The 12,609-nt window shown below is 36.1% G+C and overlaps 1 protein-coding gene across 2 annotated transcripts in view; it reads left to right on the top strand.

Annotated features, from left to right (window-relative positions):
* LOC143228984 (LIM domain only protein 3-like) overlaps positions 1-12,609 on the top strand; it is a 139,457-nt gene that overhangs the window by 57,651 nt on the left and 69,197 nt on the right. The window contains exon 1 of one of the 2 annotated variants that reach the window (XM_076460539.1): positions 9,000-9,917. The exons of the other annotated variant lie outside the window; for it this stretch is intronic. The gene's annotated coding sequence lies outside the window, so the exon portion shown is untranslated. Of the gene's footprint in view, positions 1-8,999; positions 9,918-12,609 lie in introns of those variants that run through there. 2 annotated transcript variants of the gene reach the window in all.

Raw genomic sequence — 12,609 nt, 5'->3', positions numbered from 1 at the left:
TATGAATGTCTTTTGTGTGTTTTTAATTGATAAAAAACCTATACGATCATAAAACTATCCACTCGAAAACAACATTAAAGAAAGTATACTTTGTTCGTATAATCGGGCTTACCGACCCCCAGCTATATAATTGTATCTGTTCACCAGATACCTTATTTAATGGGAAATGAATTATTAAACAGCTTGTACAAAATTAATCTTCCAGTTCGTGGTGTGTATTAAAAAAAAAAAAACACTAAGAAAGCTCTAAGCGTTATTCACTTTAATATTTTTGTGTGGGTATGTGATATTCTGAAAACTGACACATCCTAAAGTAGTCTGGCACGGGTTATGCTCTTGTATCAAAGCGCAGGATTTTAGATTTGGGGAGAACGTTGTGATTGGGTTATGAGAATGTTAGCCAATCCTTTATCGTGGATAATAGGTGTTAAGGCACTGCTGCGTGGTTATGTTTCCTGTGATCATTGTTATAAAATTAGACGCAGAAGATTTGCCTTAGTATGTTTTGTTTTAAAAAAATATAAACACAGTTTCAACGATAAATGTTTGTATTCTGTTGTTTTGTGTTTTTTTTAATCAGTTTTCTTTTTTAGTACAATGATGATTATGCTATTTGTGAGCACATCCAAACTGATATTCGTGAAGATATAAGTCATGCTGATAGTTATAAACTATGATAAGTCATGCTGATAGTTATAAACTATGACCAACATTTTGTCAGGTGCAGCTAAATAGTCGTCTTCTTAACCATGTAGGTCACCTTACATAAGCAAGAAGCAATACGTTTATTTCTATTCATGATGATTCGCTCGGAAATTTTGCTCTCATCACTGTGCTAATGAACCTTTGTTCTTGTTGAATTTCGTCAAAGCTTCATGAGGGCTCTTTGTGCTATAACCGGTCCTAATTTTAAATTGAAAGAATACAGGGAAGATAACAAGGCAGCACCATCCACCGCCAATTTTTGGAGTACTGTTGTTACAGTGAATAGTTGTATATGAACGTCTCTCTTATAACACACCGAATGTAAGAAAATACTGAGAACTATTTCTTTTTTGGGGTATCGAGGAGGGGGTAGGGGACGCGAACCATGGAACCTTAGCTCCACTGTCAGGTGCGCTAACCAATGGAATGCATTCGGCCCGCTATTAAATGACGTGGAAATGTTACTCATTAAGTATCATTAAATAACCTCTAATCCGTATGTCTTAATAAAGATTTGAATGTTTGCTACAGAATTGTTAACAACGATTACTACAACAACCTGAAATACAGAAATTTTAGCACGTAATTAAATTCGAGGATGGCCCACTTCTCAGAGTACACGATTCCTATTAATATGCGAATGATAAATTAAGCCCAAAGCAATGATACTTGTCCATACATTTAAGTATATATATCTGTAAACGAAAGTTCTTTGTACTTTTAACTAAACAACGTCAAAAGCTTACATGTATTGATCTGCAGATTACTTATTTCGGGCCCGGCATGGCCAGGTGGGTTAAGGCGTTCGACTCGTAATCTGAGGGTCGCTGTTTCGAATCCCCATCGCACCAAACATGCTCGCCCTTTCAGCCGTGAGGACGTTATAATGTAACAGTCAATCCCACTATTCGTTAGTAAAAAGCAGTCCAAGAGTTGGCGGTGGGTGGTGATGACTAGCTGCCTTCGTTCTAGTCTTACACTGCTAAATTAGGGACGGCTAGCGCAGATATCCCTCGAGTAGCTATGTGCGAAATTAACGAAAACAAACAAACAAACAATGCTTATTTCATTATTAAATATTTTTTATTTAATTATATTACTTACATCAGAGGAACCTCAAAAGTAAGACAGCTGATAGTTAAAACTTTCTAAGAAAGTATAAAACATCTTTTCTTTTTCTTTTTTTACTCATCCACTTATGTTGTTTAAGGCTATTCGATTTATTCTCAGTATCAACACATAAATATTCAGGGTAATGTGTAATGCTAACTAAGCAGTGCATTCTCTTCAGGAGGTACTGACAGGAGTCATAGTTTGGTTTGGTTTTATCCAATTTAAAATACAGATTAAATACAAATAGTCCCTTTTATCTATCGTGTGGGGAATCAAACCCAGAATTTTGGCGTTGTAAGTCCGTAAACTTATCGCTGAGAAGGTGGGTATTGATAGAAGTTCTCTACAAAAAGTATAAGTGAATTACTTTATCACACAGAAATACCCTCACACGTAAATATGTTATAGAACTAAATTCAGACCTTCACGTGCGCATCATGTGGTCATTAAGAGGCAATACAAAAATACTAATATTCACTCCTCACCGAACCCTTGCTATAGGACTAAGTCTGACTCTAGTCGTGTAAAACATTTGAGTGTAAAGAATGTTTAGAGTAGTGAATTACTTAGAGAGTGTAAAGAGTGTTTAGAGTAGTGAATTACTTAGAGAATGTTCAGAGTAGTGAATTACTTAGAGAATGTTTAGAGTAGTGAATTACTTAGAGAGTGTAAAGAGTGTTTAGAGTAGTGAAGTACTTAGAGAATGTTCAGAGTAGTGAATTACTTAGAGAATGTTCAGAGTAGTGAAGTACTTAGAGAATGTTCAGAGTTGTGAATTACTTAGAGAATGTTTAGAGTAGTGAATTACTTAGAGAATGTTCAGAGTAGTGAATTACTTAGAGAATGTTCAGAGTAGTGAATTACTTAGAGAGTGTTCAGAGTAGTGAATTACTTAGAGAATGTTTAGAGTAGTGAATTACTTAGAGAATGTTCAGAGTAGTGAATTACTTAGAGAATGTTCAGAGTAGTGAAATACTTAGAGAATGTTTAGAGTAGTGAATTACTTAGAGAATGTTCAGAGTAGTGAATTACTTAGAGAATGTTCAGAGTAGTGAATTACTTAGAGAGTGTAAAGAGTGTTTAGAGTAGTGAATTACTTAGAGAATGTTCAGAGTAGTGAATTAGTTAGAGAGTGTAAAGAGTGTTTAGAGTAGTGAATTACTTAGAGAATGTTTAGAGTATTGAATTACTTAGAGAGTGTAAAGAGTGTTTAGAGCAGTGAATTACTTAGAGAATGTTCAGAGTAGTGAATTACTTAGAGGGTGTTCAGAGTAGTGAATTACTTAGAGAATGTTTAGAGTAGTGAATTACTTAGAGAGTGTTTAGAGTAGTGAATTACTTAGAGAGTGTTTAGAGTAGTGAATTACTTCATTCTGTGCACGATATTCTGTATAACGATTCGAGTCCAAAGTTTTAGTTAAAAGAACATGTATGACCTATGTTTACAGACGGAAAGTTTTAATGACGGGTAGAGCCACTTCGTAACATTACGTTCCGCCCTGTACCATCTTAGAGTTGTTATGATCACCTCAATCAAAGACGCCCCTGACGATTCGTGATGAGATGCGAGTCGGTTTCACGTTGACAAATATGGTATACACGTGTAACTTTGTATTAAGCCCTGACATACAAAATACTCGTGTGTAATTTTGTGTTTCACATTAACGTACACGACACTCATTTGTAGCTTTGTATTACATAGTTTATTAAAAATGATAAATACTATATCATTGTTAAACCCTTTGTCCATGTGTAGTTTATTAAACAATGATAAACAATAATTTTATGCAATCTTTTTGTGTTATATGTTAATAAAGACGGTAATCTTTTTTAGGTTTATTGTTGCACATTGTTAAACACTTTAGTCGTGCAAAGTTTTGTGTTGCATATTGACACACACACGGTACTCGTGTGGAGTTTTATTGTTACACATTGATAAACATGATAATTTTATGCAATCTTTTTGTGTTATATGTTAATAAAGACGGTAATCTTGTGTAGGTTTATTGTTGCACATCAACAAAGAGAAAATAATGTCAAGAAAATCATCTAACAATGTTTTAAGCTTGTCTTTATTTAAGAAAAGCTAGAGTATCTACGCTGTCTACCGTTGCTAATCGAACCCAGGATTCTAGAGTTGCATGTCTGCAAACTTACCACTGACATACTGGAGGACTCATTTCAAGGATTTATTCTATTAGTTGATAGATCACACACTGTGTTATAGATAAATAAAACGATATGTCAAGAAAGTGTAACAGAATACAACGCACAGTATAATAAATAAATACCTCCATAGGGCTTTCCATTTGGACAGCGAGGAATCTTCGAATTTGCAAAGCTGCAATTAGGGGTTCGATTCCCCTCGGTGGACACAGCAGACAGCCTGATGTGGCTTTGCTATAAAGAGACATACACCTCCAGAGGGTTAATAAATGTGTGTGTGTTTTCTTATAGGAAAGCCAGATCGGGCTATCTGCTGATTCTGCCTAGGGAAATCGAACCCCTGATTTTAAAGTCGTAAATCCGTAGACTTACTGCTGTATCAGCTGAGGACGTCAATCAACGTAACATTCTGGAAGATGTTCGTCACGTAAGCACAGTTTGATGGCACCACTATTTACATATTTACATATCTGACAGAGATATAATTCGGTATTAAAAATGGTACTTCATCGATTAAAATTACACAGGTCATAAATTATCATTCTTTAAAATAATAAATATAATGGTAATGATTCTAATTAAGCTCCATAAAAATGAAATATTAATAACGGAGCAAGATCCTGTTGGTGATGGCAGAAGTAAGTGATTCAACATAACAAAGTATAGATACCTTTGAAATTACATGTAATGAAGCTAGTGGCTACATAAAAAGGGAAGAAATATAACATTTCCCTCTACATGTCGCTTACATCTTTTATAAACCAAGAGATAAGCAGTTTTTCATTTGTGAATTTTCGGATTCGGGTTCATATATACGAACATTAATGATTTGAGTCGACAGCTTGGCTAGCGGTCCATTCCAAAACTGCACCGCACACTGACGTTGCATTTTTAAACGTGTCAACACTAAATAATCAGCTCTTCAATTAACGGACCCGTGATGATAACGATTGCTTTAAAAGGTACTGTAATACTGACGTCATCTACAAGAGTTGTAACTACAAACAAATCTTTATTTCTATCCCTAATCACAAGTACATCGCTTATAATTATACAGCCAGATTCATATTTGTACCACCTACCATACAAGACTGATAAATACGACTAGATCTATCTGGACTTGTAACTACAACTACTACTCCTTTAACAAGATCTATGTGTAAAATATACCAGACCCATATACGTTTTTATAATCACCACATAGAGTGGGATATTACACATCATTACATGGTTCTAATACTCATTACAGCTACTGGAATACTACCCTCTTCTTACACAGTTGGAATAATACCTACAGCATTACACACCTCTAATACTGACCACAACTGATAAGATATTATCAACAACAGTATGCAGTTTTATTACGGACCACAGCTATTGTAATATTACAGTCATATTGCACAGTTCTAATACTGACTATAACTACTGGATAGTCCCAAAACATCCAAAACATTCATACAAAGTATATTACTGATCACCATTACTGAGATACTACCTAAAGACTTACACAGTTCTAATACAGACTACAGATATTACATAGCTCTAATACTGATCACCATTACTGAGATACTACCCACATCATTGCACAGTTCTAATAGTGATCATAACTGCTGGGATACATCATTAAATAGTTTTATTACTGACTATACTTACTGGGATACTACCTAAAGACTTACACAGTTCTAATACAGACTACAGATATTACATAGCTCTAATACTGATCACCATTACTGAGATACTACCCACATCATTACACAGTTCTAATAGTAACCATAACTGCTAGGATACGTCATTAAATAGTGTTAATACTGACCACATTTACTGGAATTCTTCCTACCTCATTACACGATTCTCATACTGACCATAGCTATTAGTATCCTACGTAGCCACTATTAACACGCTATAGTACTTATTTTGACATGGTTGTAATGCTAACCACAACCATAGGCTTAGCCTATGTGTTGTAACGCAGTCCTTATTTTGAGCGCTGCAGTTAGGCTTAGCATTCACGATTATGCTTTTGCGCATATCGTCGTTGCTGTGAGGTTAGTACTCATGTCGTGACACAATGTCGGCCCTAATCACAGTTACGGTGAGCGTTAAAAGTAACTTGAAAAGCACTGTTCAACAGAACGCGTGTATTAGGACACATTTCTAACGCACAATACAGTCACGTATTTGCCATTAACTATATCATTTGTCTTGTTGATTTTTTCTGACCACCGTCGACGGACAAGAAACTGTACCTGAACACACATTTCTGAAAAATAATATGAACTGAGGATAATATTTGAAACGTAAAGATCAAGCTGTTGGCATTAGTCGCAAGAACAAATTGTTCAGTGAGTGGTTTTTACTCTTCCGTTTTTGTAATTACATCACAACAAAGTGTATCGACTTCTGTCGAGAATGTTCTTCAAATAAGTAAACGTTTTATTCCTAAAAGCATTTGGCCCAGCATGGCCAGGTGGTTAAGGCACATGACTCATAATCCGAGGGTCGCGGATTCGAATCTCTGTCACACAAAACATGCTCGTCCTTTCAGCCGTGGGGACGTTATAATGTTATGGTCAATCCCATTATTCGTTAGTAAAAGAATAGTCCAAGAGTTGGTGGTGGGAGGTGATGACTAGCTGCCTTCCTTCTAGTCTTACACTGCTAAATTAGGGACGACTAACGCAGATAGCCCTCGAGTAGCTTTGCGCGAAATTCAAAACAAACAAACCTAGAATCATTTATCCGACATTTAAATATACAAATAAGAAATTCGGTGACATAGATGTTCATAAAATTCTGAAGTAAAGACTTGAAAGTTATATTTGTAAGAAAGTGACTGTATATTATTAAAAAAATTAAGTTAAAGAAAAAAGAGAACGAAAAAGGGAATACAGATTGATAAACTGATAAACTTAAACAGATTTAATAGTCTTTGCTTTGTTTCTCAAACGCCTTTTATGTTTCACTTTTTCTATTTCTAATAATAATAATCCTAACACTGGAAAAAAATATGACTTTCTTTTAAAATTAAACCCCAAGTTATCGACATGTTTTTATACCGTGAAAAGTACATGTATATTACATCATATTGAGTGGTTTCCTGTTTTTCCTGCTACAACACTTAGTACAAAGTGCAGCCCCAAAACTTTGATGAAATCAACCTCTTTATAGAAATGATACATAGGAAATTTTAACAGCAGTAATTATTGAAGTTATTGGTAATATTGAAATCATTTGTGTTTCAATTTCGCATGTCTCGTGTGTTGTTATGAGACTTGTAACCAAGAGACGTAGACCCACAAGAAACACGGGTTATGAATATTTAAAAAATATATTAAACAAAATCAACATCGGAAATTTGAGGGTTACGAAATAATGCGACGGACTGAAATCGGTTCTCCTGGCGGAATAAAAAGGAAACATCTTACGCATGTGAACTCAGTCAGTTAACTAAAAAAGTACTCGAAAGACTAAAGTTCAATAATATCATAAATGACGATAATTATTTCTTTAATAAGTTACTTCATTTCTTATCAATACGTCATCAACTTTTTAGTAATCTGACCGTAACTATTCAAATATTATATTGCATATATACATATATAAAGCGGTTGACAGAAAACTTCTGTTTTTCCCAGTCCAGCCCAGCAAAGAAATTCTAATATTTGCTAAAGGTATCTTCGGTAGTGTACTTGTGAGTGACAAGAGATACACCTGAAATGATGTTCTTACACGTCTCTGATTTTGAATACAAGATGGACAGGTTAGGATGTGGGGAAACAATTTGTAGTTTATGTGATTTTTATCATTTGTTTGTTTCGAGACTATCTGTCTTATCTAATTTTGAACTGATAGACTAATAGACAAAAGGCAACTCATCATCCACTGTCAATTGTTTGAAGATGAACACAAAGATACACAAAGGACTATCTGTGCTCTGCCCACCACGGGTATAAAAATCCGGTTTCTAGGGCTGTAATTCTTGACTTACTCTTGTCTGATCTATTAGTGGGAGTTTACTGTCACTTTTATAATGCACCAACGACTCCGGGATGTAAAGCGTAATGTGGCAGCGACAGGAAGTGAACCAAGCACCCTCGGATTCACAATCTGACACGTTAACCACCAGGTTACACCCAGCCAATATCACATTATTTTGTTTGTTTGTTTGTTTTTACTACGCTCACATACCAAATTCTATCATTTCTTTAAAGTTTTAATCTAATAAACGTTTGAAGACGTATATCTTGTTTGTCGGTTCAGAATTGAGCATAAAGCTACACAATGGGCTATCTGTTCTCTGCTCACCACGGGTATCAAAACCCGGGTTCTAGCAGTTCGAGTCCGCAGACATGCCGCTGTGTCACTGGGGAGCTGCTATCGAAATAAGCATAATAAGAATAATTTTCACTTCCATTTTTTTTCATCACCCAGAGGTTTTTATACCGACGGTACAACTGTGAGATCGAGGAGGAAACAAAAGCAAGTTTGTTTTCACTTGCAGGAAGTCTTTTCACTAGGTCACAACTAAACGCCAACCATCTGTATACACATTAAATGCATGGTTTATACGCGCTTAATTCAAGATCTGAGGACTTGACGGGCTAAGTAAGAGTACGTCGTCCAGATATCGAAGCACGAACGAAGAGGTTTAATTAATCTCCGACCGAAAGAACGCGCACGTAATATCAATCACAGTAAAACATACTCTTTTTGAAACGTGATAAATGACCTTAGAATAAATGTTTAAAAGCCTTTAGACCTAATGTATACTAGGAACATTAGCACTAATCACCCCTATGAAAAATTCCCTAGAGTTTGTTATACGATAGAAACAAATCAGTTACAGGCGAGTCTAGATTTTCTAATTTATGGGTAAAAACTTCGGGTTTCCGGCCAGATTTCAGAGGTACACGATGGTTGCGTGACCACACTGGTGGGCATCCGCCCCTCAGAGTAGCACCACGCGTGCGAGGGCGCGTGCAACCTGTCTGCTTGACCGCCTTGTGCTCAGAGTTGAGATAGTCTGTGGCGCGTGCTGTAATGACCGGGTGTCACACGGGCCACGCCTGCTGGTAATGGCGGGAAGTTGAACATGTTGGCCGCGAGGAGGGCGTTCCCACGAGTTACTTGTTTCTATCCGCACCTAGGCGTGTGTTGACGGGAAAAATCATTCAGCGACGTAATTTCGCGAGCGTGATTGCTGCGTTCCGTGGCGGTTGAAGCAGTGGCTGTTTAATTAATTAGTGGGCGAAGTTTTTACCTGGTTTACTGCCGCACCCGAAATAGCAGCGACATTTCCCAGATACAGCCCACGCCTCACCTGTAATGAAACAAACTTGTGACCCGCCCTTTCTTGTAAGGCTACGGAAAAGTTCAGTTAAGTAGAATTAAATACGGTAAATCATTATTTTCGAACCAATGACTGATTCGGTCGTTTCATAAAACACGATATTTAAATTACTTTTACAGACTGTTTTAGATTTCCCACATCAGACAAAAGCTTCTGTAATTTAAGTCATGATTGAGCTCGTGTCCCAAGCGTGACTGTGAGAGTGTTTTTTAATCTCGTGCGAAAGTGGCAAGAGGGCGCTTAGGTGACGTCACAGCGCAGACGCGCTGAGTTGAACGCCATAGTACGCATGTTGGCAGCAGAAATTGAAAACTCCTTGCGTTTTCTGGCTCGCGATCAGTAGGCGGACGTTGTCATCTTGTACAGGCGATAACAGTTGGTCTTCCCAGTGTAAAATAACAACAATAATAGTCGTAGATTTGGAACAAAGCAAATTTATCCCCGTGTGCTGACAACCTTGTTGGCATCTGTTTAGTTACCTATGTAGAAGATATGAACATCAGTTGTAAGAAAATCAAGTCACCTGTCACCTGAAAACCGACAGGGCTTTCGATTTTCCAGTTATTTCTGTCGATCTATAAAGGTACAATCCTGTTATATTTTTTAACTTGTTAAAACTGCATTTTTTTCCTGTTTGATGTGAAAGAACGATAGTTCATTTGAATTTTGTAAAATATTAGTTTAAGTGTTGTTTCTGAAATAATGCTCTTTTTGTACAGTTTGTGTGTTTTTAGCGCGAAGCAACATAATGGGCTATTTGTGCACTGTCCACCGCAGGGAATCGAACTCTGTATTTTAGCATTGTGAGTTCATAAATTTACCTCTGATCCACTGCTGGCAATTTTGGATAGGGAAGGAAAGACGGATTTGGTTCACATGTTCTAAAGAAAAAGGATTGTAATTTTAAACTGTAACAAATATTGTTCTTTCTTTCAATATGAATTATTTTATTTTAACACTTTTTATACCAAATGTGTTTCAGTCATATTGTTTTACAAATATTCGAAGAAGAAAAACACTAGTGAATTAGGATAACAATATTGGAATAATGGTCAAAACCTACACTAATTAGTCGTACTTGTTTTTGTGTTTTCTTGCCGACAGCAAGTGCCAAGAGCATGTGGCAAAACATTTGGTGAAAACTTATAGGTATCGCCATCTATTGGCACTAGTAGTGAACCTTATTTCAATTAAGGTTTGACTTATATGTACTTGGTTTTCGTCACAGATCATACATACTACAGGGTGCTCGGAAAGTCACTGTGCACTTATATATTTATTAACAGACATGTTTCAATATAGAATACAGGAGGTAAATATGAACGACAATTATAAACAATGTTGAAATGTTGGCATCAATACAGGCCTGGATCCTTCTTATTTTGTTTCTAAACACCGCTATCAGTTGCTGGCTTGAAATAGACAGAATGAATGCTGTTATCGCTGCTTTCAAAACTGCACAGTGACTTTCCAAACACCCTGTATATTTACAATGAAAACTTACTGTTGTACCATTAATTTCACTTACACAATTTATTGACTGGATCAACGTTTCTCTTACTTTATGTATATTTTCCTCGCTATACACCCCCCCACACATCAAATAAAATTTAAATCAAATATATTTTTACTTCACTTATTCAAAAGTGAGCATTTGTTTTATATGCTTGTAATGTGGTTTATAAACAGCAAACTGATAAGTCTTCCTGGATTTGTCTCGTACCATTAGACGGATCTTACATAAACCCGGCTTGTTGAAGTTTCAGTTCTGAGACTGAGTTCTGTTGTTTGGCCAGTTTCCAAATATTACTTTCTTTCTAGCTTCATTTGACTGTTATTTCAAAAATCAATTTCTAGCGACAATACAACAATCGTTTACGCTATAGAAAGTCGATCTGAAGCGAACGTTAAATAAAGTTTCATTTTCTCGATCGCATATACGTATGTGAGAACAACATACACTATATTACATCTTAAGTTATATTGATTATAGAACTTTTCTGGGCTGACTGGTTTTGTTATATCTGACTAATCAGGTTAATCAATGTACTGCAAGAGCTAACAACTACAACGCTAGCATTACGCTAAGTTGAGGGTTAAACGCACGGTTTAAGAATGTTATTCCAAGTCACATGTAGATATTTTTTTCTTAATGAAGATAATAAACAAAATTCTAATGTGTAATGACTTAAACTGAATTGATAAAAAAAACCTCAGATCACCAACGTAATTTAGTTCACATCGAATCACTTACTGTTGTTCACGTAACTGATGATAGATAAACAGCGTGCCGTCCACGAAATTGTATCTACCAGCCTGATGAACTATGGAATTGGGCAAAAGCCTTCGTCTTCTCTCGATATATCACATATAGTGTGGCTGGCATATTATTTGTTCTTCTTTCATTTGCTTTTTTTTTTTTTAAATTATCACAAAGCTCATAATTTAGCAGTATGACACTAGAGAGAATTCAGCTAGTCATCACCATCCACCACCAACTCTTGGATTACTCTTTTACTAACGAATAGTGGGATTGTCCGTACATTATAACGCTCCCACAGCTGAAAGGGAAAGCATGTTTGTTGTGAAGGGGATTAGAATTTCGTTATTAAGGTCCTAATAATCGTGTATACTAACGACTTGTGAGCCAGTTAAAAACAAAACTAACCACAGTAAGAAATATTAATCTCAACATAAAAACATTAACTATCGTATAAATTAGAGTTATGTTCTAAGCCTAGCTGGTCATGCTTGATCCGATGATTACTTATTACAGCTCAATGTTGTAATTTCTATTGTGATAAGCTACTGAAAAAGGATGGTGGTGTTGATTTTAAAACTAACATCTTATCCAACTTTCCAGTCTACGTGGACATGAAATTCCGTCAATAGAATAACATATCTAAAGTACGGCATTTCACGGGTTCCCACTCAGGTAACCTTATAGAAATTTCGGAAAAGGGGAAAGCATGAGCACTGGTTTCATAGACAACGATTCGTAAAAACGCTGCTGTGGACTGAGACATGTGACTTAGTAGTTTATTCTAATGTGACCAGATATTCTTGGCTTGCTGGTTATACAGTACAGGAACTGTGTTGGACAAATAACCTTTCTTGATAGGTACTTTTTGTTAAAAGTTATGTTAGGTGAAAAATCCATAGCAGCCATAAACAACGAAGGGAAATTTCCTTTACATTCTCTTTATCATGATGGAAAGTCCATATCTTTATCATGATGCAAAGTCCGTATCTTTATCATGATGGAAAGTCCGTAT

This window comes from Tachypleus tridentatus, chromosome 10, assembly GCF_004210375.1.
Source record: "Tachypleus tridentatus isolate NWPU-2018 chromosome 10, ASM421037v1, whole genome shotgun sequence".
In the NCBI taxonomy this organism is placed as follows: domain Eukaryota; kingdom Metazoa; phylum Arthropoda; class Merostomata; order Xiphosura; family Limulidae; genus Tachypleus; species Tachypleus tridentatus.
The sequence above is the reverse complement of the archived record's forward strand: the minus strand, read 5'-3'. Positions and strand labels throughout refer to the sequence as shown.